This window comes from Cygnus atratus, chromosome 4 (assembly GCF_013377495.2).
Source record: "Cygnus atratus isolate AKBS03 ecotype Queensland, Australia chromosome 4, CAtr_DNAZoo_HiC_assembly, whole genome shotgun sequence".
Classification (NCBI taxonomy): domain Eukaryota; kingdom Metazoa; phylum Chordata; class Aves; order Anseriformes; family Anatidae; genus Cygnus; species Cygnus atratus.
Genome location: NC_066365.1, coordinates 34,637,822 through 34,646,891, shown reverse-complemented (window position 1 = coordinate 34,646,891; position 9,070 = coordinate 34,637,822). Strand labels below are relative to the sequence as shown.

At 34.5% G+C, this 9,070-nt stretch overlaps 1 long non-coding RNA gene across 1 annotated transcript; it reads right to left on the bottom strand.

The window, feature by feature from the left end:
* Nucleotides 1-987: 987 nt before the first annotated feature.
* On the bottom strand, nucleotides 988-8,076 carry LOC126913284 (uncharacterized). Its single transcript, XR_007708181.1, has 3 exons — nucleotides 7,987-8,076; nucleotides 4,671-4,735; nucleotides 988-1,258 (listed from the first exon to the last, which is right to left on the bottom strand). It is a non-coding gene; the product is annotated as an uncharacterized LOC126913284 (long non-coding RNA).
* Between the last annotated feature and the right edge of the window lie 994 nt (nucleotides 8,077-9,070).

The window sequence follows — 9,070 nt, the reverse complement described above, 5'->3', positions numbered from 1 at the left end:
GTAACTAGGTAGAGAAGCTGAAGAGAATAATCTGTTCTTTAGCAAGTTTGACCAAGATGCCAGTTTGCATTTACTTTAAATTCTAAAACAGGATAATGATGCAAAATGGCAATCTGACTTCCTCCACAAAAAGACTGATGTCTAAAATGCAATTTAGAATAGTTTAAGATTTCAGTCACTTGGGGTGAAATCCTAGCTTCACTAGGAGACAAAGAGAATTTTCCAAGGGACTTCAAAGTGGTCAGGATTTCATTCCTTATAAGTTTCAGATATTTTATTCAGAAGAGGAGTATGCTGTTAAAGTTTAAAAAATATGCTTCACTTAGTTAAATTTCAAGTGCACCAAGATGCTAGAAGTGTACTAATTCTTCACTTGTAAATGGGAAAGAAAACCTTTGAAATGTCACTTTAAAGAGAATAAGCAGACTTCATATTAAAGGGTCGTATTTGGCAACAACAAATTGTAGCGTGCCTTCCCATTCCTCTCTCATAACTATTATTTATTGCCATTACTAGGATGTGTTCTATAATTGGATTCTGGCACAGATCAATGGAAAGAGAAAAATCTTTCCAATCTGATTCAAAATAGGATATACTTCGTAAAACACACATGCAAAGAGTGAAAGATTATCTCTCTGCTCCCCAGTAGTTATTCAAAACATTGAGACATTTTAGGCTAGGCGGACTTTAAACCTGCATTTCTGAAGTTGTTTTTATAAACTGTCTGTGCGATTTGGGGTTGGTGTAAATTTTTCCCTGTTTGTTGGTCTCTACTAATTCATTTTGGCCAAGCAAATGGCATGTTCCTTTCAAGAAATACACTTTGAACGAAACTTGCTTCTCACCAGAGTCACATGTTCTGCAATTAGAAGTAAAATAGATGTGGTACTTTGCAGTCAGATTTAACAAATGAAAATCAGTTGAAGGCTAATCAGGCACAAATCAGCGATTCTGCTTCAGTGTCTGCTCAGACAGCATATTGAAACAACTATGAACTAATGAGGAAAGTATAAGGCAAAAAGGATAATGGCAATAATAGCATAGCATAATAAATAATAATAATAATAAATAAATAAATAAAGTAGCATCAGGAAAAGCTAAAACTTATTCTTTTTAGAAGATGGTCTTCCAGAGTTAAAAAACTTTTTCGACCAATTGATTCCAACATGAACGGCCAAGCTGAGAACTGTCAGCACACTCACATAGTCTTCAGCAAGGTACTCACTGTTTGGACTTCAGGGTAATCAGGATGTTAGTCCTGGAATGGAATAAGGAAGGAAAATATGAGGAAAAGTCAAAAACTGTTCAGAACAGGAACCTGGAAATGTTTAATTAAAATGTCAATTTGTTTAAATTCTTTTTTCCTTTCTATAAAGCTTAAGTTATAGCAGCTGCCAGCACAGGTTAATTAGTACTATCAGCCACTTAACAAATCAGAAGTACTCTGTAGTTTGGACTCTGAAATTATTTATAACTTTTCTGAGCTTTGTAACACTCTTAGACTTATAGCCACCAACTGATGTCTATTTTGCAAGAAACTGTGCCTTTGAAGACTACTCCATCTTCAACTGTTTGTCACTAGCAACTTTTCTCTTCAAAAAAGGTCTGTCCAAACATCCCTTTATTTATTTCAGGCCAACTGAACAGCTGCCCTAGTTTAAAAAATAGGTTCAGGCTCCTAACAGAGCTTTAGGGAAGGGACATGTCCTTCTTCTGTCTGAGAACAAGCAATGGATGGCTAGCAGCATCTTACATTTGCACAGCTAAATTGAAATGTCTGTTTGGGGCCTATTTGAAGGAGAGTGGAGCCATTTTACTTCAAAGCAATCAGAGAGCAGATTCTGTTTACCAGTCCCTCTGACTGAAAACTCAAAAGAATACCACAAACTTCCAGAAATGTTCCAGTTTCTGTGCATGGATTTTTTTTTCTAGTGCCAGACATTTTGAGTCTTATTTTAAAAGCTTAGTACCAGCTTGTTTTTATTAAATGATTGAACACATTTGTCAACCATTTTATATGCAAAAAAAAGCTAAAATATTTTCTTTATTGAAAATGACAGCACTGCCACTGAGAACTTCATATGCATCTACAGTAATGTCACATACAAAAGAGTACATTTAAATATATATATATATATAGATAGATAGATACTTTTAATTCCTGTGCATGTTATATCTGTGATTGCAATTGTTCTGAACCTGTTTTCCATAAAGGAATGTTGTGATTTCTGTAAGAAATTTAAGCCCCCCAATAGCCCTATGGGTTTTCACATACGTGACTTGACAGTGGTTAAATAAGAGATTAAAAACTGTGTGCTCTACCAGAAGAAGTCAAAAAAACTATTAATATCCAAAGTCCTAAATGGAAAGGAGACTGTTGTCCCTGAAAATATTACTCGTTCACCTTCCTGACGGCTTGAGATACTCAGTCAGCTGCAGTGGTAGTTGACTGAACCACCAGGTGACAATGGAAGGGAAGATGTGCAATTACAGAACAACCTTGTACACAGAAATAACCTGAATCTGAGTCTCAGCACTTTGATATAAGTTTCCAAGCATATCTGTTCAAACTAGCATTTCTTAATATACAAAGTCATACCAACCCTCCAGGGCAGAAAGAATTAAACTATCAGCTCCTATTCACCACTAAAAAGAACCCTAAAACTTTGTTTCATGTTGAGACACCTCATTACGGGTGGGTACTTAAATCTACAGACAGCATTATAATAAGAGTAATGATTAATTAAAAAATAAAATTAAATTAAAAAAAAAACTATTGAAAATTTTAGAAAATTGCAGAGACTAGGCTTGTGACTATCTGGAGGCAACAATTATTGTTACTATCTCTAGAGAGTACTTGGCCCAGACACGTCTATTAATACCAGACTCATTAGGTCTTGACAGCTTATAGGACATCTGTTTGTTTCATTTCCCTTTAGTCTCGCCAAATGCTAGCAGCTAAAATCATACAGACTTTTTTCCTTCTCCTGCATAACTTGAAAGACTTTTTTGCATATATGAATTTTGACAATAAACAAGATCTTCTAGTGCTCTGTATCTGATATATATGTACAGGCATGTGTATTCAAAGAACTGCAACTGTGGGTAAATTTCTTTAATCTGAAGAAATTTATCTCGGAATAAAGGTGCTGCTAGTGGAGCTAATAAACATTCAATAAACTGAACCAAGAAAGTTATAGAAACCAAAATATCTCAGTAGCAGTTCTTCACATCCAACCTTCCTCTCCAGTTCACCATATTGTAAAATTCAAAAAAAAAAAAAGCAAAAAAAAGAAATTTCAGGAAAAAATAGAGGATTTTGGTATGGCTTTTCCCATTTTTCCACTTTCTAACATTAATTGAAGAGAAAAAGTCAGCACACAGAACCTGATCCAAATAAAGTTCAGCCAGTGGTACAGTGGTACAGGTTCCAAGTTAAACTGGAAGCATTCTTCTAGTCCATTTTGTCTTTTGCCAGACTGCTACAGTATTCTAAATCTAAATCCAAAAAGCATTTTTTTCCCAAGTTGTTCACAGTTCTTGTAAAGCTTTTATTGTTCTTGGCCATTATTTCAAAAGTAACAGTATAGATGAGATGTGAATACCACCAAATGAAAAAAATAAATAGGAGATATAGGAGATAGCTACTTAGATATTATAAATCAATCACAGACAGCCGCTGATGCTTTGATCCACATTATTTCTCCGTGAATATATGCCAAATAGCTAAACTAATTAATTTACTGAAATTCAGCTTTGTCCACTTGCATAATCTTCATACTGCTGTATAAATAATGTTTAAATTTTAAAATTACTTTATCTTTGATTATAAATATCATATTAACAATATAATTTTTACAATGTTTACAGCAGTTTTTACAAATGTGTACAGCATTTCTAATTGTTAAACAGAAAAAAAAACTACGTATGCCTTGAATGATGTTCATTCACACAGTCAATATGTAGGTTTATTATTTTAGGTTAAAGCCTGTTTGGATACAAGTTTCTTCAAATATTTTCATTCCCTAGAATGTCACTTCCCATAAAATATTTCAGATTATTTCAGAATCAAAATTTGATTTTCAACTATTTTCTAAAACTTATTGAAAATTTACTGATCAAGATTATTATAGCTACTACTGAATTAATATCCATAAAAATCAGGAAATAAAATAAAATAAAGGTTATGCAAATGACAGAATCAAAATAAAATCTTAACAAGAAATAGCTTTTGCAGAAAACTGCAGCAATTTTCCAGTTTCAGATATATTTTGAGACACGTGTGCACAATGGCATGGTTCCCTACAAAATATATTAATCGACATAAATGCATCATTTATGACCACTATTTGATGATACATATAAGTGCTTTTCCAGTTCCATCAAGAGATCTACACTCATTTATGCCTGCTGAGAATCACATCCAACTGTGTTATAAGAGTAGAGTCCTACAATGTATCTTCAGTTGGTCTGAAGTAAACAACATTTAATCACAATATTGATATGTGTTTTCAAGTATATGTCTCACAAGGATATGCATGTTTTTGAGTATATTCATAATATAGTATTCTAAATAACTACAGAGCTTTCCTCTTATAAGAGAGAACCTCACATTTCCAGTGTCTTAAATCTGAACTAGTTAATTAAGATGTAGCATTATATTTACTTACGGATTAGGAAATAGGAGTTCGATGTTCATAAGACACTGAAAAGTGTTCTTTTCCATATGTTCTTCCTTAGGAAAACATGATGCAAATTATAAACTGACTGGTTCAAAGAATACATAAGCTTATATTTGCATGTATTTATTGTTTGCATTTTTTAACCTACTTCCTGTATAGATATATTGAAGAGCATATTAAATCAGAGTAGTTGAAAGTTTGTGACTAGGATAAGTAGTAGTTAAATGTTTAAAAACTAAGTTATATTGGTTCTTGTTACCTAAAATACATGATTTTATTTAATTATTAACGATTGTAATATACAGTATTTTGGTTATATTCGTAAGAATTGTAACAGAAGGCTAATGTCACTATTTACCCTTCTGTGCCCAGCAATTACATAGGCCTCAAAGTTTTTTTTTTTTTTTTAATCTAGACAAATTGAATAGTCTTGTGTTACAGCTTGATACAACTGAATTGCTATAGGATTTTCTTCTATAACGTTATTTATGTTCTCATTGCACTGGATATTAGCATAACAAAAATCCAGTGTTATCAAATGAAAGCCCATGTAACTGGAGTGGAATATCTGATAGGAAAGGGAGACTGGCAAAAATCTCTCTTATTCATTCTCAGTTCATATTCTGAAAAGTCTGAAAGTAGTAACTGTGACAAGAACAAAAATAGAAATAATAATACACAAGTATATTAATAAGCCTGTATGTTTTAACAACACTATTAATTTATCTTTCTATTTTTTTCCTTTATTTTGATAGGACATAGGTTAATTCACAGTGGTTTGACACACAGAAACCAACTCAATTGCAAATTATTTTATTAGAAAATGTAAGGTGGCTGTCACCAGAGAAAGAAGTATTTCTGTTCAAAGATAGTGTAACTGAGTTTGATCTTTTGTCAAGGATACTTGGACTAAGACACGTGAAATCACTCCTTGCTCTCTTTCCAGCATGCCCTCTGTCAGGGAGCAGCAAGGGCTGGCTGCTCCCTCAGGGCTGGGGAGCCAGCACCACAGACAGCAGGGCAGGGGCCTTGCCAGCCAGAGGCTTGGCATTCTCCATTTGCTCATCTATCTTTCCTTATCACACCAAACCCCAGTAACCACAACTGGGATTAAGGGTAAACTAAGAAAAGTCATCCATTTAGTGTTTAGTGCATGAAGAAATAGGCACACTACCAACTGTGTGAGAAACTAGTAGATCATCAGCATGGGGTAGGACAAGAATCAACAGAAGCAAGGTGGTAGATGAATGCTGTTATTGGGGTTTGATGCCTAGAAGGCATACTTGGAAGATGTGAGAAGTTATTATTAGAAAGAACAGAGCAAAAGAGACAAGGCTCTCTACAAGCTGGGATGGAAGAGGAATGAAATAAGCCAAGGTTAGTTTGCTCCCAACCCTTTGAAAACTCAAGACAAATTCAGAGTTCCTGACAATCCTAAAACTTATTATCATTGAGTTGTGCTATACAGCCAAGTACCAGTAAAAATGTTTGTTCCAGAAAGGGTCTAACTTTAAGAAACACAGAACAATTCCCATTGATAAAATAGGTCCCATGGCACCTTTACTGTAAGAGGGATTTTTGCAAGATTGGATTTTGTTGAATCAATCTGTGCTGTTTTTATGGTAAACTTCCAAAACATAATTCTGAATGATGTCTCTCATCAATATACAGAATTAGCATAAGAAGTTTCATTTTTCTCTTGATATAGTAACATTCATGCTTGGTTTTTCTCTTCTATATTGAAGAGGTATGCAAGTCATTGCAATGGAAGTCCACATCACATCAATGTAATAAACATAAAGTGCTTAACAAAAACTCTTGCCGTCTCCTTCAATCTGTTTGAAGATTACAATTTAGGTGTCCATTTACCTCACACAAGGGCCATGATGACAGCACATCATAACTACCCTATTTCCATGAAGCCAATCATATCTTAACCCAGCCCCTCTAAACATAGGATAGAGCCGGTTGTATCATTAAAACAAAGAGAATATTCCACTTTCATGAACATAAAAATCAGGATAATTCATGGAGGGCTGGAAGAGTTTTATTACCAAAATCTTCAGAGCTACTCTTTCTCAAGAATTACAAACCTGTATTTTTCTACTTACATTGTCTTAATGCTATCATAATTACCTAAATGTGTGCTTCAGTTTCCAATAATGTTTTCCTAGATATTAGAAAAGAATGGTTTAACCTTTTCCAGAAACCTTGATCATTTGAAAAGTCTTTATCCTAAAACTGTGTTGCAGAACATGCCTTACATCTGTCAAAACATGCAAAAGTTTGTAGATTTGTCACTTAATGATAAGTCTGTAAATAAGCCTAAGTGTAACACTTACTGTAAGATAATGTATCGACTATTATATGACAACCATTACACAATGAATGCTGAATAATACAACGGCAGTAGTTTACTGTATCAAGGTAAATGTACACACAGCTCATTTCAACTCAGCTTTTGTTAGGCTAATAAAAAATTAGATAAATTTGAAATATTAGAAATAATTGAGATGAGTCAGGGTTTCCCATGAAAAACAGCTTCATCGCCGAGTAGCCAATAGAAATAATTGCAACCTTATTTAGATTAAGATAAAATGGCATTCTAATATCTCACTATCTTAACTAGATAATTTTATTAGTGATTAAGATAATAAAAGAAGGGTCTGGAGGCAGACTAGCATTCCTCTGTCATAGAACATGTGTTCTGCACAGGCTCCCATTTGCTAATGTGGATTGAAACTTGCTTATGTGAACTAAAATAAGTTATGAAAGATTTTCTAATCTATTCCCTCCCTTTTTGTATTCTTTAAAACACACTTTGCTTTGTCTTTATATTATTGCAAAATTATGTAATAGGCATCTTCTATGCCATGTCTGTATTTTCCTGGTCTTTATTTATTCTTTTTTTTTTTTCCCTGCATATTTAGGTTTTTATGTAAAATTCTTTTTATCTATTACCGTTAAAACTTGGTCTCTTTGTAGCAGGCTGCTCGAGCTCATAGCTAATTTCAGGGTCTCAGTAGGTTGACATCCCTCTTAATGCTCATATATTCTATTCATAAATCTTTCTACTTCAGGATATTAATGTCTATACTTGAGAACATTGATAAAATCATCTTTAGTGAATAGTCTTTAGGTGTAAAGTAAAGGTGGAAGTACTTTGATCAGTGGTCTTAAGGCAATTTATCTGAACTATTAGTAAGGAGAAATGCATCTGGTCAATCAATGGATTGGATTTGGAGCTAAACAGCATAAAATCTATTAATCTGTCAAGGCTTCTGGACACAAAAGCACCACCTACCTTTGGCTGTGGATCATTCACTGGGCACTGAGAGAACAGTTCGGGAAAATACTGCTATTCTGCTGTTCTTCATTAGTCATCCTCTGCTGGCCACTGTCAGAGGCAGAGGATATGGGACTAGATGGTCTGACCTGGCATGGCTGTTTTAACAATCTACAGTTTACAAATGGTAAGAAAAGCAAAAACTAAAAGAGGCAGGAAGGCAGAATAATGATTCCCCACTGCAGCTGGATCATGGAAAAGCTCTATTCATCTGGTACAACTTTCAATAGAGTGAGTAAGAATATTAATTTCAAAAAATATTTTTCATATTTAATAAGTTGAGTTTTCCACATATACAGAAATTTAAACACAGATTATAGATTATGGCTAAAAAGGGAGGACACAGATGGATGGAGGACACAGACTTAAGGAACACTGACATGAATTCCCCCCATGAGCAGTGGAGTAGTGTGCCCTTGCCTGACAAATAATGAGAACTGCTGAAGATCCCCAAATGCTCTCTGCAGTCAATAACTCTGCTATCTTGGCCTCAAAAGAGTAGAAAAAAATTTCTAAGAGCTAATTTTTAAAAATATACACTCTTTGCTAAATATTTCAATGAACTTCACTCATTATTCTTTTGGACAATATTCAGTGCTGTAACATTTTCCAATAGAAACATTATAACTCAAAGTATTCCAAACACCATAATTCTAAAGTTTGAGTCAAAATACCCTTGACATAATGGAAGTTTCATCTGAACCACAGAGTCACAGAGTCACTTAATTGCAGAGCCACTGAGGTTTGGAAGGGACTCCTGGAGATCAACTAGTCCAACCCCCTGCTCTGAACAGGGTCCCCTCGAGCAAGTTGCTCAGGACTGAGTCCAATTGTGTTCTGGAAAGCTACACGGATGAAGATTCCACAACCTCTCTGGACAACCTGCTCCACTTGGTAGTGAAAAAGTTTCACCTTGGTAGTGAAAAAGCTTTTTATTACTTTTAAATTGAATTTCTTCCATTTCAGTTTGTGCCCATTGCCTCCTATTCTGTCACTGAACACCCCTGAGAAGAGTCTGGCTCCATCTTCTGTACTGCTTTCT